The sequence below is a fragment of the Ambystoma mexicanum genome, chromosome 6q (genome assembly GCF_040938575.1).
Source record: "Ambystoma mexicanum isolate Mex_15411 chromosome 6q, UKY_AmexF1_1, whole genome shotgun sequence".
Lineage (NCBI taxonomy): Eukaryota > Metazoa > Chordata > Amphibia > Caudata > Ambystomatidae > Ambystoma > Ambystoma mexicanum.
In genome coordinates this window covers 152,655,814-152,681,740 of record NC_090937.1, presented here as the reverse complement: position 1 = coordinate 152,681,740, position 25,927 = coordinate 152,655,814, and the positions used below count along the sequence as shown (strand labels likewise).

General features: G+C 44.7%; 1 protein-coding gene across 1 annotated transcript in view; it reads right to left on the bottom strand.

The window, feature by feature from the left end:
* PARM1 (prostate androgen-regulated mucin-like protein 1) overlaps positions 1–25,927 on the bottom strand; it is a 313,841-nt gene that overhangs the window by 10,536 nt on the left and 277,378 nt on the right. The window lies entirely within an intron of this gene.

Below are 25,927 nucleotides of genomic sequence, written 5' to 3'. Positions count from 1 at the left end.
TCAACCCTCCGCTCCCCCGTTTTTCTGTTGCCCGCACCCATATGCGTGCACCCGCACCCAGACGCGCACGCACACGACACGCGCACCCGCAACCATACGCGCACGCACGCGACACACACACCCGCAAAGAGAAAAATATGTGCTTGATACGTTTTTATTTGAAAGTGATAAAAGCAGCTCAGGAGGAGCTGGAACAGTTCTGTAAATCTAAATTAGACTTGTAGAGTTTAGAATTCGACAGATATGAGCCTTTATGCAGCAATACATCACTTCGAGATGGGCCGAAATGCTCTTTCATAGACATTCCCAAAGACACAGGGTTACTGTCACATAGATATGTTTCTGTAGAACTATCTGGCTTGAAAAGTCAGACCTAGCCAGTGGTCAAATTGGACTAAAAGAAGTAGTGGAACTATGTTCCCTGCTGGCTTGCACCCACTCCCCACAAATCCCATCACTGCACCCCATCCCACATACAATACAAACCCCTAAACACATGCAGCTGCTGTTTAAGTGAACGTTCATTGTAGTGGACTGAAAGTGCAAGTTTGAACTTCTTCCTACACTTTTATTTTAAATTGAAACTATTCTGGAACGGTTTCTTTTTAAAATAGAAGTATAGGAACAGTAAAACTTAATTTTAAAAACTAGAGGAGCACCGCTCCCGACCGCTCCCGCTCACTTCGACCACTGGACCTAGCTCCTGGCAGGAAGCTGTTGATGTGAAGGTGAGTAGTCTCTTTCAGGGGCTACAACCAGGTGTTAAATCACAGCCAGAAATGTCAATACCTCATGGTCCAGAAGGGATGACGGTCTGGCTTCAAAATACAAGGCAGACAGGCCTCTTCTAGGCTACAAGAAGGAGCTAAATAGCTCCCACCTCTAATTCATTTTCATCCCAATGAAATGTGATCGATAGCTAAACAGGCGTCCTGCATTAAGAGACATTCCGCACTGTGTAGCCCCAGTCTGAGTCAAAAGCAACCCTTCAGTAGTAGGATAATGCGGCAATGGGGCAGTTTTCTAGATGCAACCTGTCTTGCTCAGTTGTGTATAAGGCACCATTCCACGGAACCGGTTACTGGCTTCTTCGTTCTCAATGCCGGCCGGGGCTATCACATTGTTGACAACACACTAAAGAAAAATATATGTCGAAAGTGCCAGCCTCTTCGGCTCTGGTTCTCCCTGGTCGTAGGTGCTTCATTGCACTGGCGGACCATGTCCCCGTCTCTATATATTCATGGGCTATGCCTCTTACAGAAAAAAACTTTCATCTTTTCCTTAGGTTTGCCAAGTCACAATGACGGCCATCTTCCGGACGGAAGCAGACTTTTCGTGCCTGAATATATGATCCAAGCACACGAGGCGTATATTAAATGGCTAGCTGAGTGTACACGCTCTTTTGTACTCTATTTATTCATTTATTTATTTATTTGCATTTTTTAAAGTTCGTGTCTTCTTGTTTCAAAGGTGAGCAAGTTGCTGCTGAGCTATCCTCCCGGGACAAGAGAGAGATAGGGGCCAGAGATGTCTTCATGAGAGGGTAAAAGGGGCACGTGACCTGGCACCCTCCTTGGAGCCACTTGGCTGCCTGATGCACGAAGTCCTGCTTGTTTTTGTAAAATGCATACATAAAACAACGGGATATTTTATCGTGCAACTGGCAAGGCTATAAACCGTCGGCCTAGCTGCTGTTACAGAGATTTATTTAATTTACTTTTGCATTTGTTAAGCGCACTACTAAGCCCAACAGCATCAAGACGCTGGTTACAGACAGGTGTATTCAAGGTAAGGCAGTGAGACAGAACAGTTTATGGCATTCATACAATAATTGAAAAAAGTAGAGTTTTAAGTTGTTTCCTGAAAGTTCAATAGGATTGCTCCCATCTCAGGGCCAGGGGTAGAGCGTTCCAATTTTTGGCAGCGATGACCGGGAAGCTGCCCCACTCCCCCATTTGTTCCTCATGAATCTGGGGATGGTAAGTTAGTTAGCATAGAGTGACCGGGTGCATGATCTGAATGACACAAGACCTAGTAAGATCGTTATTTTGGCCTCCCTTGTTTCCCTATCCTTGTCTCGTCGCGCCTAGAAACACTTGTGTGCAGGCGCGTTATAAATGTCACATCATATCATATCACAGCATTGAGGAATGAGCTTTAGCAAATGTTTGCGAGAGGCATCTCGGTGCTGTGTTAGTGAGGCATTGGTGCGTGATGGCTAAGGTCTTGAATAGGATGCGTTCACTGATGGGTAGCCAGTGAGCCCTTGATCTTGCGGCAGAGATGGGCTCACGTTTTGGTATCTTTAGTGGTGCTCTGAGTGAATTATTCTGAAGTATTTGGAGTTTATTGATGTTGCTTTGCTAAGAGCCAGCAAATAAGGCATTACAAAAGTCCAGTCTTGATTCAATAAGTGCTCTGCCGATGGAGAGGCAGCTGTCCGGAGATAGGAAGGGTCTACAAGCATTAGTTTTGCAGTGTATGCAGCAGAAGAGGCAATTGCATGGACCTGCCTTCATAGGGACAGTAAGGAGTCTAGGTATACTCCCAGAGTCTTGCCATTGCTGGAGACAGGAATAGAGATGCCCTCAATGGTAAATGTTTTGTGGGCATGGTCTAGTTTGCTTAGCGAGCTTTATGAGCCAACCAGGAGAATGTCCGTCTTCTCGTCATTAAGGCAGAGGAGATGGGACGCTATCCATACCTGAAAGGAGTGATAGATGGAGTGCAAGTTGTCAGAGTCCGTAGAGTAATTTCCAGTGAGTGGGAGGAGGATCTGTGTATCATCAGCCAGGTTTGTGTAAGAGATACCCTGGGCATCTAGTGGGTCAAGAAGAGGTTTGGTAGAAATGTTGTAGAGGGTGGGGGCCAGCTTTAACCATAGGTTATTATTAAATGACTCAATTACCGAATTTACTGGTCCTTTTCAACTGATGGGAGGTTTCTATCTTTGGGACCTTCCAGTTATCTTTTTCAGGTGAGTCGTTCTTTATCGGCAGCTTATTTTGTTTTTGGTGGACTGGTAAATGTTTTAATGTCCTTATGCTAACTGGATTTCGGGGACTGGCAGCCCTTGTTTTGCCCTCGCTTCACAATTTGGAAACTAGGGACATTGTCGCCCCCATTTTCACAACCAATGTTTTTGTCCTTGCTTTCACAGATTTATTTTACTGTGATCTGCCTTTGGCACGCCCTATATATATATTCCTGGACTTATCCACAGGATGCTGCGACCAGCCTTTTCGGTTGAGATAATGGTAATTATCATTTCTCCCGCCTTATGTTTCAAGGTTCTTCCGAACTTGGATGATGAGAGAAGTTCCCATTGCTATTACCCAAAGATCTCCCTTTTAACTTGTTGTTGTTTGTTTTGTTTTTTTCTCCTTTATGTATTTGTTTTAGGTGTGATTATTGGTTCCGGCGTGTAAGCACTTATTGTTGGTTTTAGCATTGCTTCACACATTGTATAGATGAAACACCAAGTGGCAACTATTCCCAAGGGAGTGCGCCGTCCTGAAGAAGATGGGCATCAACTGTGACACAGCTAGATGCTCTATACCATCGAAACTACTATTTAACAAACAGTTTCAGGCCTAATTTTGTGTATTTTGTTGCCTTGACACTACAGTAGTCGACGTACGGCACCCCATTGTTTTATTATTGTGTGACTGTATAACTTTGATCTTTCAGTCAACATTCCGCAGACGCATCTGCCATTGCCGGCTCCCCCTTTGAGTGATCCCCTTCACTCACTCGGGGTCCCAGGCAGCTCAGCTGCGGACTAGCGGTACGGACCGGTTAGACGGTCTTTCTTCTTTTTTAGACAAGCACTTTATTGTGATGCACTTTACCCTTTGTAAAAATAGGCTTATATTAAATACGAGCTCATGAAGATTTAATATGTATTTTTTAATGTTGATATGATAATAAAATGATTATAGATTTTCAAGAATGAACTTTGGTTCCTTTTTGGGTTGGGTTGATCTGTGGTGTAGGTACTGGGTTTTCTTCTTTCATTTTTTTTTGGTTCTGCCTTGCTTATTAAGCATTGTTCTATTCCGCTGACATGACCACTGTTTGAATGATGAATGTAGAGGGTGGGGGAAACACACAACCCATGTGGGACACCGCAGGTGACAGGTACCAGCGGGGCCAAGGCATATGCCTGATCACAGTACCAAATTCTATCGAGGCAGGCTCTGCCATTCCTCTGCCTTAAGTTGATAACCCTACATCTATATAAACTTTGTAGATAGTAACACTTACTGTGCTACAAAGCAGTGTGGCTGCATTAGATTGAACTGGCTAGAAAAACGAGCATAGCACCAAGATGGTGCTCTTCTCGAGATCTTTTCCTCCTGACAAAGTTTGTAATAAATGGCCAGCAACTCCCAATGAAGAAGATACATTGTTAGCCAGGAGACGTGATTAGGCAACCAAATTCAAGACAGTGGAACGAAAGTGTTGATCCTTAAAATACGGATTTACCATCAGACGATAAATTGACCTTGTACAAATCATCTTATCTTACTGTATATGTGCTATCTTGTGCTATCTTCTGTGGAAATGTGTGCCCTCACACAGTCTGGTGAAATTGTTTGTCTTTTCTTTCATTTTATCTAGGACATTCGTTTGGATGTCCTTCAAGACAGAAAAGTGGCATCACAATGTCATAGGCTTGTGGCAAGCTTGTTTTCAGGTCGGTTTTCTTGTCACAAAGCAACAGTTTCCGTTTTTGCACAATTACAAATGTTCTTCTACATATCATGAATACGAATTGACAAGTGTGTATGTTGAGTGTATTTTAAGCATTCAAACACTATGCAATAGAAAACCCTAGATGAGATTTTTTTTCGCTTGCAACAATTAGGATTCTGGTACTTATATAGTTTTCTTTTAAATGTTGGTTTATTATTTCATGTGTGTATATTCTAAGTCCTGCCCATAAAACAGGATATTATTTTAGTTTACAAAAGTAAAGCATTCTCAAATATTTGCACCTTGCTCTATGACAAGACCTGGAAAACAGTTTGGTGAAGTGCAGAAATTGCAGACGGGGCTCAAATCGCAGCCTCACCACTTAAGTAAAGTATGTGATCCTGGCCAACAGTCCTTAAATATTTTAAATTCTCAGTCCCTAAGTGGTCATTTAGTTCTCAGGGTGGTCTGCCCAAAACCTCCCCCCTTCCTATAGTGTAACTTAATATATAATAATAGGGACCATTGTCGCACGCCACAAAGTAATTTGTTCCTGTGCCCACTAGCAGGAACACCTCTTGAAAAGCATGGCCCTCTTCTAGTCCCAGCCTGAGCACCAATAGGCGCCCCATACTGGTAGCTCTTAATCTGTTTCCGCTATCTATGCTATGGTATGAGTACTGTCCCTGTTTCTTTTACTCGTTCTCCAGTATCTATCCATGCTTGAGCTCTTGTATACTTATGGGGCAGCTAATCCGAGTTCTGTGTCTATGATGGGGTAGGCGCTGTCCCCTGCACCCATGCTGTAGGCTGGCATACCTTCCTTGTGGCTGCTATTGGTAAAATGGGCCCTGCACCTTTGCTAGAAGACAAGTACCCTGGCAGCCAACTGCTAATGTTGCCCTTGATATGCCACGTCTTTAGTATTCTGATTCCAGTAAGGATGAAGAGGGCGAGGGGCGGGAGTGGGGGGGGGAGGCCTTTATGGAAGTACCCAAGCTCACAGTTTCTGGATGCTTCATTTTCTTTGGTTCGAGGGAGGCCCAAAGGGTTCTATGCCCAGGGCCCCGCCCCCAACATTCCTTAAGGTGGCCCTGATTGCGGGAGGGCTTCAGTAGGAACCTCCCTTCACTTGGATCAGTTGTTTTCAACTTAAGCGTACACCCTTATGCTTGCAAAACAGCCAGCCCAGTGGGTTCATCTGTTCTCACAGACACCCACGGCTATTTATATGCATGGAAAGCACATGGCGTTTTTTAGAGCAGTCTTGTGGGGTCGACCTGGTCTCAAAGGCACCTCTAAGTATAGCACATATTGCACGTGGTGGCTATCACGAAAATAGCCAACTGCAGCCGCGATCAGCCTTCTTAATACCCAGTGCACTAACGTGAACCGATCGAGGCGGCCACGGGAGTTCAAAACACACCCACTCGTGGATTCCCCAAAAGCTAGAGCGTGAGACCGATACCTCCCGAGGCCCACTCGTGACTACCTTAAATAATGGCAACTGCTGTGGATGCTTTCAGAAAAATCTTGAGGAGGAACGCCTTCATAAATCGCACAACCGGATAGTCTGGCGTGTTTAGTGCCAGACACCGCTTTCCTAGCGACGTTCGGCTTTACGCACGCGCTGTATGGTGGAACGAGGGCGAGATTTCTTACTGCCATTATTAGAATTATGTATTTTGGATAACATACTTTGTCGGGGTGGCTCTTTCAAAAGAAAATATATTATTTAGAGTTTTCGTAAAGGCCAAACTGCACACAAGAACGTCTTGTTTGTCATAGCAACGTCGGCTGGGGAAAATCACTAAAATCGAGCATTGGTAAAGCCAAGAGTTTGAGCTTTTGTGTAGGCATCGGATAGGCATTTGCCAGGTAATGCCATAATGGTACTACATGGACATAAGATGGCAACTCCTGAAAAATGGTGTGAGTCCCTGAACACGTGTCATCAGTGGCAGTCAAGCGGCTGAAGGCACATTGAGTTATGACTTTTTCTTACACCAAGAGCTCATTTACAAGGGCAATTAAGCCATTATCTCTCAGATGGCTGCTCGGAATAACACAGGCAGGCCCTGTACAGCACACAGTTTGATATTAGTGCATGATGGAGCTAGTTCAAAGAGATCCGAGGCGGGTGAGTTTTAGGTGGGAAGAGGAAAGTAGTGGGTGCGAATGGCTATAGGGATCAGCATGGCCAATGGGTGAATAAAATACAAAACAACCGGCTGAGTCCATCCTGAAATCCCATCTCCCTCCTATGTGTATTCCAAAGCAATAGTTGCAGCTTACAATAGCCAAAACTAAAAAGGAAGGCTTTTATCATCGTAATGCAAGGTTTACAATGATTTGCATTAATAACCCGCAGCATCTCTTTTCTTGCTATTTCTGGGCAAAGGCATTCAGTGCATTCCCTCATTCAAGAATGCACTTAATCAACTCCAAATTCATGTCTCACTTTAAAAAATAATTAATTATAATTGGTTATTTGTAACGCACTTGATACCCAGAGGTTTCGAAGCACGGACGTGGGGATCGAACCTGTGTTGCTCCATTTCGTTGATCTTCCAAGGCGAGCGCGTTGCCCCTGAGCTATTATGCCAAGACTTCTAATCTATCCTTTATTATGTTAACAGAATGCGAGACCCTCAGCCAATCGCTTGGCAATCATTTGAATAAGAAATCTTCTGATAATTTACCAGTAATCTTCATTACTACTGGTCCTACTCTTCCACATCACAGTATGTATTCCTTCGCCACACACCTCCATGGAAGGAGCCCATTTATTCCACTTTACATGCCCAGCCCCTTTCCACTGAAAGTATAACATCTGCAGTGTGTTATCATGCATTTGTTTATGTACCCAATACAGTGTGGGCCCTTTAAACGATAATGATAATGATGTGCTATTTATATAGCGCCTTAATCCAAAGCACTTTACAGAGCACCTATTTACATACAATATCACTCAACCGAAATTGGTACTCATTTATCGACCTCGGAAGGATGAAAGGCTGAGTTGGCTTTGCCGGGATTCAAATTTGTGACTGTGACTGGAAAGAGTTGGATTAGGAGTAGCGATGATTACTGGTAAGTAATCAGAACATAATCACCACATGCCTTTTCCTCATCCAGGTACTTATGAGAAATGCCAAAGACAACTGTGAATGGGCCCAAGGAACCGAAAGGATAGAGACCACACATGACACTGCTTGCATACCCCATCACCAATTTATAACAGTGCTCCGTCATCAATCAAGTCTCCCTCTGACTCCTACAGCACAACACTCTGGTGGCAAACGTTTATCACCCTTACTTATTCAAGTTCAGGTGGTTTAGCTTGATAAAGTATTTTGATCAGCCCAGGTTGCACTGTGCAATTGTCTTGGATCAGCACTACATGAGCCTCTGCCAATAATGCCGCCATCGACCTGGTTGATCTCTCTTGGGCTGAATCTGGCAGAGGGATGTTCACTGCAGAGATTACCATAGTGATCATTTGCCCAATCCACGTGATGATGGTAGGCACTGAATTCAGTTTCACAGGCCCTGTCCCCTCAAGGATACAACCAGACTCTGCAACCACCTGTTCGTTGCCATCCAATCCAGATTAGCTAGCAGCGTCCTGTTCTTTTGAGGTCTAAAATATGCCATTTCTCTTTGTCTGGAGAGACCATATTCAGAAAACAGGATGGCAGCAAAATGTGTTGGCTTTCCTGAACATTTGACACCACCATCAGTAGGAAAGTAGGATGTTCCATGAGGATAGTGGTCCCCCTGCACCCTAACGATGAGCGCTGTGCACAGCAATTCTCCTATGTCTCATAATCTGCAGGCGGAAGTGATGGCCACAGAACACAGATTTCAATGTTAGATATTTAATTTCAATGAAGTCAACAAGTCTGAAAGGGAATCCTTGTAAAGCTCTTAACACTAACGGGACACCCATGGAGAAATTAGTGCATACCTCACAGGTTTAGGAAAGTGAAAAACCTTTAGGCAACCATGTTACCAAAGTCTAACATTCTTAACCAAGAACAAAAGTCTGTCTAAACACCTGCATGGCTGATTACAAGCCCCTTAATGTGGACACTACTAACCCCAAACTCCTGGAGTGATTGCATAACCAATGGGACAGGGCATAGAAGAGCCCGAGTAGAATTCTTGCTCCACGAAAGTAAGAAATACCTCCAATGCCTGTCATGTCAGACACATTTACTGTTACAGGCCTCCTGGACTTATGAACCATTGGAGCCAACTGAGAGTTTAGAACGTGCTTCTGCAGCCCTTCTGCTTCTTAGTCTCCAAGCCCCCCTATAAAGACATCCTGCCCACCTGAACACTCGTGAAACCCATCAGAGGACATGGACATCTCAGGAGAGGAAACATCAGGCTATTGCCAACTCTACCAGGAGTGGGAAGAAGGTCTCCCGTGGACAAATGACTCACAGAAGAATGAGGTCTGAGGTGGAGTCCATGTTCTTTACAAGAACCTTGGGAATCAAAGAGAGGAGCGGCAAGGCATACAGGAGCCCCTCTGGCCACTGAATTGCCATTACATCCACCCCCATGCACCATGGGATGGGAACTTGGAGAAGAAACTAGCGAGCTGGGAATTCTGTGGGGAGGCAAACAGGTCTAACACACGAGAGCTGAACTTTGAGCAAATCAACCTACATAATTCCCGGCATAGTTCACAGGAGCGGGAAGCAAAAACCTTGATCAGACCATCTACCCTCACTCCACCCTGACCCCAAGAAATGCACGGCCCTGAGGGTCAGTAAGTTGTGCCCATGCTGTAAACCAGACATTACTGGGGCATGTGCCAAGTACCCATTACCTGTTTATATCGGCCATGGAAGATGCGCTGTGTTGCCTGTTTTGTCTACTACTGCTTTCCCCCCCGAATGCTGGAAGCAAACACTTACAGAGCTCTGGAGGTGGCTGCCAGCTCTATCTAGTTGGAGGCATTGCTTGCTTCCTATAGATTCCACCTCTCATGTTGCTGGAGAATCCCTGTGTTGTGCCCCATTCCAGACCACTGGCATCTGTAGTAAGGGCTGTTGTAATGAAAAACGTTGTTTGAGATTGCTCTTCTCCAACCACAAATGCAACCTTCACCTCAATTCTGGTGAGATTGGAAATCCAGTCCCAGACTCCTGGTAGTCTGTATTTTAATGTATGTGCAGGTGGGCAACCAGAGGGCACTTATGCAGGCTTGGCCAGGGTACCAAGAACACACTGGCTGCCATGTGTCCCTGAACTAGTAACACCTTCCTTGTCAAGGCAGAGTCCTGTCACAGGAGGTCCTTCAAAAACAACTGAAGCCTTGAGGATGTCCCCCTGTAGCCTCGGCAGATCTTTGTCTGTCCAGGACCATGCATGATTTGGAGACCTTCAGAAGAAATTAGCCATAATTCCTCTATGCTAAACATGAGCTTTAAATGACCCAGATTTCGCAAGTCATCATGACATACCCCTATAACCGTCCTGTGGACGATGCTCTGATCAGCCAGTCATCTTAGTAAGAAAATGCCTGAATAGCCTTTATGTGGTGCTAACACTGGAACCTCAAGTTAACACAGCACTTGAAAAACAGAGTACTATTGTGCCCTCAAGTTAACACAGGCGTAAAGAAATGACACCTATGATCTATCAGACAGATAGTACCCTTTCTCACTTTTCCACACATAACACTCTCCATTATCTCACTTGTCATATTGAGAATAGACTATGCCGACAGCACCTACATTGGTATGCCTGACTACCTCACCAAAAAACTACAATGAATTTAAAAAGCAACAACAAGGCTCCTTCTAATACTCAACAAGGTGGAACACATCACGCCAGCACTAAGATCACTACACTGGCTACCAGTCAAGAAAAGGATCTATTTCAAAACACCCCACATTGTTCACAAAACAATTCACAGGCAAGAAGCAGAATTCCTGCAAGAGAAAATCTCCATCAACAGACCACACAGAAACCTGTGGTCTAGCACGGACATAAGCGTTGGATATAAACTTTATTCGAAAATGAAATACAGTAAATCAGCATTTTCACACATCTAACCTAAACTTTGGATCTCACTTCCCAAGGGAATACACACAATAGAGGAACACCTGACTATCACATGAGCACTAAAACCTTGCTGTTTTATAGGTCAAGCTAACCTGCAAGCCATAGGCCATTGTCAAAACAAGATCAAACATACCCTAACACAGTACACAGTGTTGTACACAGTGTTTCCGTTAAGCTATCAGAGCTACTGTGACTTAACCTGATGTCATCAGGTTCACACTCCTTTCCACCAGAGCACCTGGAAACCATACAAATAGCAGTGGTGCATGGTATACATCCCACTAACATCATAACATACACCTACTCACTATAGACAATGGCCTGTATTATTGATGCTGAACACTCGTTGGTCCCTCAACTTGGTCCACTCTCAAAAAGCTTCTAAAGAGAGTTCTTGTATACCTGACATTTCCACATGAGGTAAAACCTATTCCACAGAAATAGCAAGGGTTGTTTAACAAGTGGGACCTCAAGCTAATGTAGTTGGGCCCACTCAAAGGGGGTTTAATTTCAGCTGAATATGTGGGAGCGATCAAGCATAGCAAGGGACCCTGAACTAACCAAGTGGGAGTTCGGGGGTTCTTCCCCAGATAATATTTTTTAAATAATGGGTTAAAATGGTGAATTATGCAGCACACACTCTGTGAAAAACCGGGTAAAAGGCCACACAGTTTATAATCAGTTATGCAGGGCGAGACATAAAAAATCCATTAGATTCCATACCCCCAACAGCGCATAGAACCATTTTCTTGATGCCTTCACCTACTAAATGTCAGTATAATGCCAGTATAAAAAATGTGTTCATGATGACTGTGCAGATATATGTCCATATTGGCTGCTGGCTGCAACAATACATGATAGTATTACTATGCAAGAACATTCTCATGTTTGTTAATAATACCATAAGAAATATGTTCATGGTGACTCTTCCAATAAATGCTACAATCCCCACATAAGAACATACTCCTGTTGGCACTGCCAGTAATGCCTGTAATGTAGTTCAGTTGCAACCCAAACAGTGAAGTATAACAGTACAAAATGAAGAGATGTGCAATCAAGGTTCTATACAAATATATATATATATATATATATATATATATATATATATATATATATACCTTAATATGGCAATCACCCCACAGCGAAGCGAGGGCCTCAGCGTCCGTCCCTCAGCAAGAGGGTGATAGTCATTTGCAGCACAGGGTTCATCCGGGGTGCAAATGGTTTATAATTATTTTCCGGGAGATTGGTGGCCGCCGGGATAGGACATCAGACTAAGTACCTTTTCCATTTCTATGTTGGCAGCCATGGACGGAAGGAAAGCTAGCAGGTAAGTGGGGCAGCAGAGGTGAGGAACGGGTATGTTTGGTTGTGGAGGGTGGGGAGACAACAGGGAGGGGCTCGCTGTTGCCTCCACACATAAAAAAAAAAAGTTAGCACCACCCGGGGATGGGCTTCGGATTTCTGGTAACAGCGGCCCGTACACGGTGTGTATTCTCGTCCACTGTTCCAGCCACCTGATTGGTGAATCGTACTGCCTCCTGTGAGAACATGTACAAAATGTAACATTTACATGGGTGGGGGCAGGGAATCATCGTTATTAGACTCGCGCCTCTGTGCTGAAATCCAGGAAACTGTATACAGCACTGTTACATTTGTACATGTTCTCACAGGAGGCAGTAGGATTCAATGAATTCCCCATTATACGTTGTTCTTTAGCAGGATCGGGCTAAGCAACAGCAATTTTTGTCAAGATTTAGCCTATCAAAAACCATAAAAATATCTGAGAGTGTGGCTATAACTTGCGCCCCTCACTGGCCATTTCTATCCACAGCCCATATACAAATCACCGAGATAAATGCACTCCAGCCAAACATACAGGGGTACATTAGTAAACCAATATGGATAAAGGGCCTTCTTGAATCATTCACCATGCCTCTAGGATCCTCATATAGAGACATTTAGACGAGCCAAGTGGGACTTAAAACCCATTTGTTTTCCTTTTTTCAGTAATGGGATATACTTCAGTGGAATAATTCACACCAGGGATTTGTATTCAGACGTCCATCAATTGGACTCTGAGATCTGTACCCAACGCGTTCTCCTCAAAGGGTAAGACTCGCATTTTAACTACCATACAGACTCCAGATAGTTAGTTGTATAGAACTTGGATTGAGTGTTATAGCCCTACCAGCAACATTGTGGGTTTTCTTCTTTTTTGGTACCCATAGGGATTCAGGTACACAAGAAATACCAGAATTTGTGGCAACAATTTCCTAGATTCAATACAGGGGAGTTTTGACCAACTTACGCTGTAAGAATCCGACCACACGGTAAGACCAGTGATCTATTTCACAGAAATAGGTGATTTCATTGCTTTAATGAATTGGCATTCAGATGCTTTTTATAAATAATGTTAAAAAACACTGAACAAACATTCACTCTAAACCACATATCTCTTGTTATCCTTCGACAGAGAACAATAGGACACCTTCAGTTCAACTTGTTTTCCCGTCCTGATGAAGGCCAATCACTTGCCAGCTGTATTGAATAGCTGATGAATTGGCCAAAACACAATAGTGTTGACTGCCTTTTTGTTTTCCAGTTTGTAGTATCAACACTGTCAATCGTGTACTGTTTTGTACTTTATTTACATGTTATTTGTTCACCTAAATCCCTAGATCTTGTAAGGTATGATACATGTCCATTTGCATTCAATTCCAGTCAATCTAACTGGACAGAACCTTTATGTATTATGTACAGATGTTCTTGCTATCAATGTGTGTCCTGATTTGAAAAACTATTTTGAAAATTACATTTTATGCATGAAAACTTTGGGGCAATATGCCGATTTGCTCATAATTCGATCAAGAGCAATGTTTTTTTTAATGTAGGGTTAATGTGAAGAGTGTATATGAGTTTAGTCACCCTGATCATTTCACTATATAGCTTACACCTTTTGTTACATGGAGAGACATATAAGGACAAAACCTGTACCTGGCGTAGAGGAGTAGGCACGGAATGAGTTGGCCGCTGGTGTCATGAACCACCGGACGCGTCCCTTCTGGACTTCGTGGTCTCTGGCCCATAGGGGACTGAACTCAGCAGTACTCCCAACATGGCCACTGAACGTGAAACGCTGTTTGCCAGTCTCCGCATTGTACGCTCTGCGTTCTACAAAGCAGACACGCCCCCGCGGCCCTGCGTGTCTCAAAGCTACGGCTTGCAGTAGTCAGACGTGTGCTGCCGTAATTCGTACAGCAATTTCCACTGATTCCTGGTTCCCGGTCACCTAATTTTCCTCCTCTTTCATCCTCCCCTTTTTTGCCCTCACCTTGCATTCCTGGATCTCCTTCGCACTCGCCTTCCGAGTGCGCTCCTTGCCATTTCATGGACTTTTTTCCCAGACATCTGAACGCTCCCTGGAGACGGGACACGAACCGCACACTGGAACCCGAGGACCCACGCACACGGTTATACATGACCCGAACTGTGCGAAAGAAGACTTCATCGAAGAACTCGAACAAACAACACAGACAGGTGAGAAGGGGGGAAACCTGTGACAGCTGGAGGCAGATGAACCAAAGAGAGACTGATCCAGACAGAGGCTGCTGTTGTATTGCAGAGCCAAGAGAACCTGGAGGTTGCACCACAATGAATACATGGTGGGTGAGAGGCCCGCGGAATGCTGCTGAGCCCAGGAGCATTGGACGCCGCAAGCTCTGAGGTCTTGAGAGGGGTCAGACTGCACCACGGCCGAAAAGGAAGACTGGCGTGCCGAGACTGCAACTGCTGAAAGAAGCAACAGGGAACCAATGGTGCAAGGAGCCAGGTTTCATCGTGAAAGGAGTGACCACTTCCCCCAAAAGAAGGCCACAGTGAAGAAGCAGGTACATGATTCTCAACAAGGTGAGAGAGCAGTTGAGCTTCACAGGCCTCCATCAGGGAGACACAATGCTGAGAAAGTGAACCAAGTGCTAAAGAAGGCCAATAGGCCCATAACCCTAAAGAAACTGTGTGAAATATTGCAAAGGGCTGAACATGAGAACCATAACCCGCACAGGGTTCTCAGACACCAGAAAGCGAGTGACATAGGGTAAAGGGCTGAATTTGAAAACCACAACCCTTAAGGGGTTATTAGAAACCAGAAAGCGAGTGAAATACCGCAAAGGGCTGAACTTCAGAACATAACCCACGGGGGTTATTAGAAATCAGAAAGTGAGTGAAATACCGTAAAGGGCTGAATTTCAAAAACCACAACCAGAGTGGTTATTAGAAACCAAAAAGGGAACAAAATACCCAAAGGGGGTGAAGCTGTGGATCACCACCCACAAGGGGGTTATCAGAAGTAAAAAAGCGAACAAAATACCCAAAGGCGGCGAAGCTGCAAACCACCACCTGCAAGGCATTATCGAAGACCCAAATGTGAACAAAATACCCAAAGTGGGTGAAGTTGAAAGCCATGATGCATGGGGAATAACGAGAAGTCATACAGCCAGATCAATACCCAATATAGGTGAGTTAAAGCGCTACAAGCCATGAAAAGTTACTAGATTCCAGAATGTAAACTAAATATGAAAAGGGGGTGAACGCGAAAGCCATAACACGCGAGGATTAGAAACCTGAAAGAAAGCAAAATACCCAAAGAGAGTGAAGTTAAAAGACACAGCCCTCAAGGGCTTTCGAGAAGACATAACACAAAGCCAATATTAAAAGGGAACAAACTTGAAAGACATAACCTGCAAGGAGTTCGGAGAAAGACAGATTAAGAGAAATATCTGAGATGGGTCCAGAGAAACAAAGCAACTCAAGAGAGGGGAAAACCTGGCAAAGAACCAAGAGCCCAGTACGGTCTAAAAACCAGAGCCACTGACAGGGGGTAGAAACCTACAGTATCTCCAACCCTCAAGTAGCATCAGAAGGTCCCAATGGGGCCACAAGAATGTATTATTGGCACAAATATGAGACACCACGAGAGGGGTGAGTGACAACAGTGAACAACTGAAAAATCCACAAATCCAAGAGACTTCTTGTTTCCCAGAGTTCTGTGAAAAAAACAGAAATAAAACCTGGTGGGCCCAGAAGTGTGCCCACTGTACTTTACAGTGTTTACTTGAACTATATGAGAAGCCTTCCGAAGTAAAGACAAATAATTCCGGAGACATTGTTTGGGGGAGGGGTCAGGCACCAGCCAGCATAAGCAAAGCAATGGGCAGTCAGAAAACTTCTCTCGGATAAGTTTGTGGTTCTTTTGTTAGTGGTAGAGCCAGAAATGTAGCCTACATTTGGACTGAGGATGAAGTTGAGTTCTAAGGATGAAGTTGAGTTCTATATGACATCCTCACTATCCCTAACCTAATGAGGATTTCCCTGCCAAAAATAAACTAAAGGAAAGACTCTAAAGAAAGGTTTCTGTTAATCACACTTGTACATATACCAACTATACAAGGTAATATATGGCAGTTCAAAAGCAACAAATATAACAGTTAAGTTCACATCATGAGAACTGTTTCTCCTTATAATTTGGGTAAATTCCCCTTCCCCAGAACCAAACAGGATTTTGTCCAATAGTTCCAAAAGGATAAAGAAATCCCATCTCATAACACATGTTCCACTTTAGTTCTCTTTTTGTTCCAACTGGACAACACAAAGTTCCAACTTGAATTCAACCAACAGTTCACAAGTATTCAACAAAATTTTCCTCTTTTCACTTGCTGCAAGGATCTTGAAAGAACATCTTTTCATCAACAAAGAATACTTCTGTACTTCATTAGTTTTAACAGAAATGTATTTGTTAGGATATTTTCTGCACCAGTTCATAAAACTACTTATTTGAGAATATTAAATAATTCTGCAGCAGTTCATACAACATTTACGCCAGTGATATTAATGTATCAGGATGATTCTGCATTAATCCACAAAAAACACTTTAGTGGTTCTTTAACTTCTTCTTCAAGATTTTTAACCACACCACAATACTTCAATGGCTTCCACCTGGTCCACTCACATGCAAGGTCTACTACTACGAAGTGCTCTCACCCTGTGTACTCTCCTGCCAGGCTAAAATAAAATATTAACTGCAAGTACTTCTGTGGTAAGGATTAACTTCAAACAGGCTAGCAATGACTTTTGCACTAGAACCTCAAGTTTAAGAAATTATTCAGGGAAACAAGAACCACACAGGTGCTGTTTGTTACACTTTTGTGATTACCGCACTCAAAACAGGTAATGCTCCACTCCTCTTGAACAACGTTTATCAGAAGCGCAGCCCTCCTGGCACTCTTTTCTCTCCACCTCTCCACAACATTAAATTCAAGTATTATTTCTTGGAGAACAAGAAACACATGGGTGCTGTTTGATACACCCATGTGATTGCCTCACACAATGCAGGTTAAGCTCCACTGCATATGAATACATTCTATCAGAGCTCCACTCCTTCTGAATACCTTCTATTAGCAGGACACCCTTCCTGCCACTCTTGTTTCTCCCCTTTCGCATTACCCTAATTACCCTTAAAGATTCTGGCCCTCATTACAACGTTGGCGGAGGACCATGGTGCTATTAGCACCATGGTCCATGCCGCTAAGGTTACGATTCCGCCATGGTGGATGGCGGAATTACCGCCCCATTCCAAGGTGAGAGGGGCGGTAATTCCCCATTCACCATTTGCCCATTCGCATTCCCATTTTTGCCCCCATAGGGTATAATGGGACTGGGGAAGGCGCTAATTACGGCACCGTAAATTACGGTGCCGTAATTAGCTCCAAAGTCCCTTTGCGGGTTGGATTTTTAACGCCTGCTAAAAGCAGGCGTTAAACACCAACCCGCAAAGGAAGACTTGTAATCAGGCGTTAAGGGTTAACGGCGCCGTTAAACCCTTAACGCCTGAGTTGTAATGAGGGCCTCTGTCTCACTTTCACACTTCTTTGGCTTTGGCAATGTGGGTTTAAGCCATTTCCTCTTATCAGTTCTTTTACATATGGCCAACAGTCTTTACACACACTGAAATTCTCAATTGCCTTCTTTTGGCTTGGGCAATACTGGTTATTTATACATTGCCTCGGTATGAATTTCTTTTGGCTTTGGCAATAGTGGTTTGTATTTTCTTCTTGGGTTATTACACTCTCTCGCTGTTGACTTTTAATATGGCCTACAATGTTATAACCAAACCCTTCTGGTCTGATTCTTAAGTTCTTGTTCTGCCATCTGCTCCTTTTTAAATGAGCTTGGTCTGCAACAGAATAATTAGCCTGCTTTACATTATTTCGGTATTCAAAAACCTTCCTCTTCTTCAACTTTACTCCGCTTCGTTTATTTCTGAGGTAAGGCCTCTTGACTTAGCCAGCGGGCAGTTACGGAGCACTGTGGGGTCATAATCTAATAGTGAACTCACCGGGTCTGGCGTGCACGTCCATTGGCCCTGCTGCCTCAAGGTCATCTGCTTCTGTTTCCTGTTTCCCGGCAACCTCTTCTTCCTGGCTTCCCACGGCCCCCGTCTGTCAATTGCGGAGCTCTCCTTGCTCCCACAGCTTTCCGGTGCTCGCCTGCCACGGGCGCTCAATTGACAATGGAGAAAGTGATTAAATGGTGCACTTTCTGCTGCGCGGTCTCCGCAGATGCGATCCTCAGGGGAGAGCTGTCACTCTCAAGGCTTCCAGCTGCACAACCTCTGCTGTTTTCGGAGCATAAGAGACCCTCTCAGGACCAGCATCTGTTTTACACACCACAGCAGTCCCGGCCTCTTGGTTCGCATCTACCGTCTGCTGCCACCGGGAGGTATCAAAACTACTACACATTCTGCCAGTGCTCTTCTCCATGGCCTGCACCTGAGGGGGCCTTTTATGCCTCCTCATCTCCCTCAGGTGTGTGTTATTATCCCTAACAGGCTGCAACTTGCCAGTACTTTGGGAATTGTGGGACTTGGAGTTCACAATATAAAATCTGTCTTTCTCAATCAAATTATCATCACCAAGTTCACTTCTCTCTTTATACGTATTCCCTAAAGGAGTATTACAAGGATTCTATTACATATTTGGCTTTACAGATGAATGGGGGGTTTCAGGGTCTAAATTGGTAACCTTCAAAGACTCCTCTTCATTATTTCCCTGGGACTTGCCATTGATTTTAAAAGGATTTTTCTTATTCCCAATACATAACTGGCTACTATGGTCTTTACCCATATTCCAACAGTTAGCCTGAGGACAGCAAGCCATTATATATTCCGGTATCAATGATATTCCCTTCCTTGAGGAAGACAAATACTGCATCTCATCCCATGATGTCATCCTGTTCCCCTGGGGCCCTTCCCCCCCAGGTGATCCTCCCGGCTAATATCGCCCGAAGGTCAGGATCAGGAAGGCCCTGCCTTTGCCTGGCCACCTGGGAGGAGACTTTAGGTAGGGTTTTTGTGAGGACTGCTCAGGATTCATCACAGAGGGCATTTACTTTACTTTAATAAAACCCCAAAAGGTTGAAAAAATATCATTTTGTCTGTATTCTCTGGCTGACCCTACCGCACTATCTAGAGTCCATTCCTCTCAAAGCTCTTGGAAGGATTTAATGTTGAGGCTTGCATCATGTCTCCTACTGTTTTGATTTCTTTATTTTTCCAACTCCCCGCCCAGTTCCGGTGTTCTTTTTCCTTGATTAGACTATTCTGCCAGAGCAGGGATGTCAGAGCTATTCGCTTATCCCATCTGAGATATCTTCGAGACTGGATCAATACGGTCCCAAATGCATTTGTGATTGGTGGAATCTCTCGCTTTGGTGACCCTTGATATAAGCATTTTTCCATCTGTTCCTCCCTAATAGTATCCACCATTCTTAGTCCATATCACCAACCAGAAAGCTAAGATATTGAGACGAGGGTCCTTCTCAGTCTAAAAAGAGTTGAAGCAAACTTCCTAAATTCCTGAGAAAGGAGGAACATCATTGCAGGTTCAGGCAGAGTCCCAAAGCTTCTTCAAAAAAGCTTTCCAAGGGACCAGGTAATAGCAGTCTCCAATCTGGTACCCTGGCAACAGACCACAATAAATTAGAGAGAGCTCTCTACGCATCATAACGAACTTAGACTACGCTCCGGAAACAAAAAGTGCACACAACCGATGACCAATGCCCCTGGCTAGCCATTTCAAAACTGGGTACATTGGGTTGATACATTTACCTGGGCCGTAGCATCTGCACACGTAACCACGCCCTGTAGCAGGCCGGGCTTTCTGCGCTGTTTGTACTTTCACCCATCAGACTGAGTTATAGTATTAAAGCTCTTCTGGCAGACAATTGATTCTGTCTAGAACTTGCGTTTGAATTCACCTCACCTTTTCCGTTCTAAAATGTAATTGGTCAAATGGGAATCTGAATAACTATGACATATTCAACTATTGCTTAACTTCTCTCTCTTTTAACCCTGAATGCTGTATTGCACTCAGCTTTCCCCCTCATGCTCCCTACCTAAGTGCCATGTATCAACCTGTTATGATTTTGCGCTCTACAACATATCAATAAAGAAGTATTAAAAAAAAGGCAGCCAACAGGATAAGTGCAGCCACCTTCCGGTTTTCTAAGGACTTTTCTGATTTCGATTTTTACAACTGCACAGTTACTTCCTTTTCCAATATTTTCATTTTGATGGACAGGTGCTTACAAGGTAGTAGCTTGCCAGCTAGGTGATATTCACCTTTAGAGTTGTAGCTGCTGATTCCAGCGAGATTAGGAAGGGAGCACGTTTGGCTTTTCGTCCCTTCATCATGATTTCTGGTCAGGGGTTTATTTGCGGAAAAGGTGATTTTAAGAAGTTCATTGTTCTGATTGGCCGAGAGCAATGTAGTCAATGCAGTCAGGGTTTTTTCGGTCAGTGGTTTTTATGGCAATGTTGTATTTAATGGTGTCTATTTTGCCGTTAGTTTGTAGGAAGAGGTGACTTTGTTCCTTGCCTGGTCAGAAATGAGCATTCCGTTGCATATTTGAAAATGCTCAGGATTCTCATGAATTAAAGTGAGTGGTAGTGAGGGGTAGGCAGGGCTACTGTCAGACAGTCTGCACTACCTGTATGTCGAAAATAAACAATGCCCCTGGTGGGACCTTCTGTCTGATACTAGGAGCTAGCACCCACGTGCTAATGCAGCCTACCCACTGACTCTTCTAGTCCTATACTCTGGTATAAAGGGGATATCCATGGGCCACACCCTATTCCGGGGGTGACTACCAATGATCTTTTTGGACAACTGTTTGTGCAGGCATAAATAACCATTTACATCATCTAAATGTGACAAGAATTTAGATCAACATTGAATCTGGTAATGGCGATAGTACTGGCATATACCTATAATTCCAAAAATGCCCGAAAAGGCCAAGGCCACATACTTACTATACTAATAGTTTTTTCCCCATACAGTTGGCAATTGTCAACCTTTCTGAGCCAAAATTAAAAATGACTGATCACTGGACAACAACTTATTCATTACCAATTACAAGCTTAGTTATACAATGACATTTACTTGACTACTACGTCCCTACAGAAAATTCCCTTGAAATTTTAAGAGGATTATATAATAGTTTTCATAATCAAAATACCTGCATTTACTCAGCATTAGTTATGATCTTAAAATGTACCATTTCACTCATCTGGAAAAAGAATGTGTGGGAGGTAGGTTAAAGCGTACCCACTGACATCTCGCCTCTCTGTTGCGGCCTCCAGGTCAGGGAATAGAGACATGGGCCTCATCACGACCTCGGCGGTAACCCTTAAATCCGGCGGTAGCGCTATTACCGCCGGATTTAAGGGTCTGCCGAATCAGGGCCTCGGCGGATTTCAACCCAGCTCTGAGCTGGTGTGAAATCCGCCGAGAATTCGCGCTCATACCGCCGGCGGGAAATCCGCCGGCGGTATGAGCGCAAAATTTCCCCATTGAGCCCAATGGGGAATGGGGCATTCCCGAATGGGCTCAATGGGGAATGGGGACTTCCAAGTCCGCCCAACTCGTGATCCTGCGCTATTAGCGCCGGGGGCTATGGCGGTCGCGCTAATAGCCCCCGCGCTAATACCGCCGGCATTACCGCCGAGGTCGTGATGAGGCCCTATAGGCATGAAGGAACACAGAAGCCTGAGTATGTATCAACCTTGTTCTTTATTCTCTTTCTTCAACAACGCGTCTTTGCTTCTCTTTCCTTCCTCCAGCTCCTCCCTCTTATTTCTCCCTCTTTGGTATGTCGTCCTTCGAGAGACACAACATCGTCTGTCCATTTAAATGTCCACGCCCACATCTCTTCCACCCATCGTTATGGCCTCTGTATTATTCTTCCTGACCTTCCTTGCACTTCACGTGGCTCTCGTCCATGTTTTTCACTTTCTTCTCCTTCTTCCTACACTATCGTTCTCCTCTCCTCTGATGTCATCACTGCATTAGGAGTATTTTCTTGCTCCTCTAGTCTCCTGAAATGTCTGAAATGCATCGTGTTTCTAGTCACCTCTCTGTCTCCCATGGTGGCAGTAATCATGGACCCTTTCCTTGCTACAACTGTTGTCACTTCTGGCAAGTATCTTGAGTCTGTTCTCCTCGCCGGTCTTTGTTGCACAATCACCTCATCCCCTACCTTGAAGTCTTTCTCAACCACCTTACTCTGCTGGTCAGTATATATCTATGCAGCCCCTTTACTTCTTGTGCTAGTCTCTCAGATCTCTTTATGCCTGTCATGTTTGAATAACTCATGACATGGCAGTCTTGGTCTGAGTGGTCTTGTCATTATTAGCTTCGCTGGTGACATTCCTGTTGCCTCATGCAGTGTGGTGTGATACGGTCATAGCATTTTGCACAACACCTGCGGGACTGATGTATGTTCTACTTCAGCTTTCTGAATGGTGCGTTTATCCACTGTCAGGAACCTTTTGGCTGTGCCGTTGGCTTGGGGCCACAAATGTTTGGTATTTGAACCGCAGGCGACTTGCTATCTTGTTAAACTGGGGAGCATTGAACGGCAGGGCATTGTCTGATTTGATGATCATTGAGATGCCCCATTCACTGACCACCTCATCGAGGGCCTAAGCTGTGTTCTTGAAATTCGTGGACAAGACCACTCTTGTTTTTGGGAACCTTGAGAATTCGTCAATCAGGACCAGTATGTACTTGCCATGTGCATGGGTCCATAAAAGTCAACCGCCACTGTGTGCCATATGGTTGCTGGAATTTCCATTATCGCCATTGGTGTTGGCGCCTTTCCTTTTGCTGTAAGTTTACATGCTTAATGGTGTTCGATGGTTGTTTGCACCATTTTGTCAATCTGCGGGAACCACGTGCAGTTGATTTTTCGTGCTAACCACTAACCTTGTCCCATGAAGGAGGAGTGATTCATCCGACAACGCTAGCTCGGTGTGTACCGCAACCAGGAGAGTCAAGCCACCCACGTCAGTGTCAGCAAGCCCCAGTATGTGGCAATGGTAGTGCTTCTACTGATCTTTCCTAGTTAAGGAAATGGCTTCCTGAATTGTTGGATCATTTCTCAATGCCAATAAGATATCCTTCAATGAGAGTGCTGGCTGCAATGAATTGATATATAGTTCCCCAATATTTGGCACCACCTGAGTGCTTGGCGTGATAGGGTTTCTTGAAATGTAGTCTGCTGGGTTCAGGTCCTTGGCTGAAAATCAGAATATCGTCACTATAGTTGTATGATTGGGGGAATGGGAGCAGGATCCTTCTTATCATGTATGTCATGGAAGATTTCGGCTGCTGTGGAGATACCAAAGTTGAGCCACTTGTATTGGTCCAGCCCATTGTGGGTTGCAAATGTTGTGATGGGTCGGGAGGTTTGATAGAGGATTAAATGGTGCAACCCTTGATAGAGGTCTAATTCTGTGAATTTGGTCGCACTGTTGAGTCTGATGATCATGTCCTCAATGTTCAGGCCTGGGTGCATTCCCGTTGAATTGCCACATTGGGAATGTGTATGTCTACGCATGTTTAAATCACCCCCTTCCTTGGGAACCACGACCACCAGGAACACCCATGGTATGGGCCCGGTCGCTGGTTTGATGATGTCATCTTTATGGAGGGGCACAGTCGCTGGTTCGATGATGTCATCTTTATGGAGGTGCCACAATTCTCCCGTCACCTTGTGCTGCAGGTGGAATCCTACCCATCGTGGGTGGAGTGGCACCAGTCGCATGTCATCGTTGATGTGTAGTTTGATTGGAGGGCTTCCATTAGCGTAGCTTGTGAGTCGACACGTTCATATATTTGAACCATCTCAAGGATTTCCGAGAGTAGGAGAGGTTTCTTGAGTAGGTACTTTCAGAAAGTGGAGGACGTGCAGCCTTTTATAATCCTGAGTTAAATTGTTTCTTCGTCAGAAAATGTGTCTAATTGGCAGTGGCTTACCTGCTTTTGTAGCCTGAGGACGTACTCATCCATCAACTCCTGGGGTCACTGCCTGCACTGGCTGTCAATGGCATCTTTATCCCCCACGGCATTGATAAAGTCTTCAAAGTCCTATATCTACTCTGTCCACCTTGAGCCTCGATCTGATGTAGGGGCTAACTCGAACAGGGATGGCTTCCATAGGAATGATGCTCTGTGCGCTTATGGAGCGCCCTGGGGATTGGCCCCTCCTTCCTGCATGATCTCTGTGGGGTGTTGCCAGGGGGTAGAACTCTCTTGTACTGTCCTTTCTCTTTATTATTATGGATTTATTTATTTTCTTTAGTGGGGCTAGGCAATAGAAACCACTTGTTCCCTGTATTCTGCTCTACTTTGATTGGCCTGCAGTTGCGGCCTGGAGTCTGCTGCCACCGGAGGCAGTGTGGAGCATGGGCAGTCTCTGGCTGTTCTCGATGCGGCTACGGTTCAGGAAGTCAAAGATTAAGGTGACAGAGTAGGCGTCGGTTCGTGGATGGCCAACGGGACTGACATTAGGCCCATATTTTTTCAGGCACAGTGATGGTTCTTCCTTGCCGCTGCTGTGCACCCTTGTCAGTGGAGGCAATGTCGCCAAGGGTGAGCTGATATATGGGCGGATGAACCCTTAGACATGTCGGAGACGCCTGTTCAGCTCATCCGTTTGGGAGGATGTCCTCAGAGCTGGTGGAGATACTGGAGCAGGTCGGAGTGTTTGCGGATGTGCCCTTGGAATGGCAGAGATGTCCGGAGGAGGCGCAGAGTACTTGGAGGTGCAGCCACGTAACTGGAAAATTGACACTTCAGAGAAGGCATGGGTGGCGAGCTGGTAGTCCGTTTCGGGGGCATGGGATTGTGTCCTCCTCGTCCCCAAACTGTTGTGGCCCCCAGAAAAGGGAATAGACACATACGCATGATAGCATAAGTATGTATTGACCTTCTTCTTTATTCTCTTACTTCAACAACCCTTCTCTTCCCTTCGTCACTTCCCTTTTCTCCCTCCAGCTCCTTCCTCTTCTCCCTCCCTCATCGGTCTGGCCTCCTCCGAGGGATACAACACTCTCCTCCCTCATATTCCTTTTCATGCAAGGGAGGTGCGTGTTGGAATTGAATGATGCCTCAGGTTTTGTGAATCCTTGGTACTATGAGGTAGGTAGCAATTCCATGCTAGAGATGCAACTTCTCCTTTCTAGGACAAGAGAAAGCTGAACAAGGTCCCAGAAAGATTGTGCGTTTTTGCTAAAATCAGAAAGCAAAAATGTGTTTTAAACTGGTCTTGCTGCAAGGTTTATTTCGCTGCCATCGGCACCTATGGAGTTTACGCATCGCTGCGTTGCTCAAGAAGTCAGAAGCACACCAACAGCCAATACATTTAAGAACATATAAAGATGTTAGGGACCATATTACAGAAGTGTATTTAATGTATTATATTTATTGAGGTAAATGGTAATAGGTGTTTCAACCAGAAACCCTTACTACACAAGCACAGCAGTCAACAGTGCACTCCAGGAAGTGGTACCGTACATAAGGAGGAGTGGATAGGGAGCATATTGACGAGTTGGTGACTGGGAGTAGGCGGAACAGAAACCAGCGACGGTCCAAGACAAGCAGTATTCCATAGTGAGGAGGGGTTTGTAAAGTACCTACGTAGCGGGGTGCCCAGATTGGAGCAACAGCCATTCCGTTAGGGCGTGGAGGTAATGAGAGAGTAGGAAGAGGGAGGGGCTTCAAGGCTGATGCAGTGTAGTTTGTGGGCA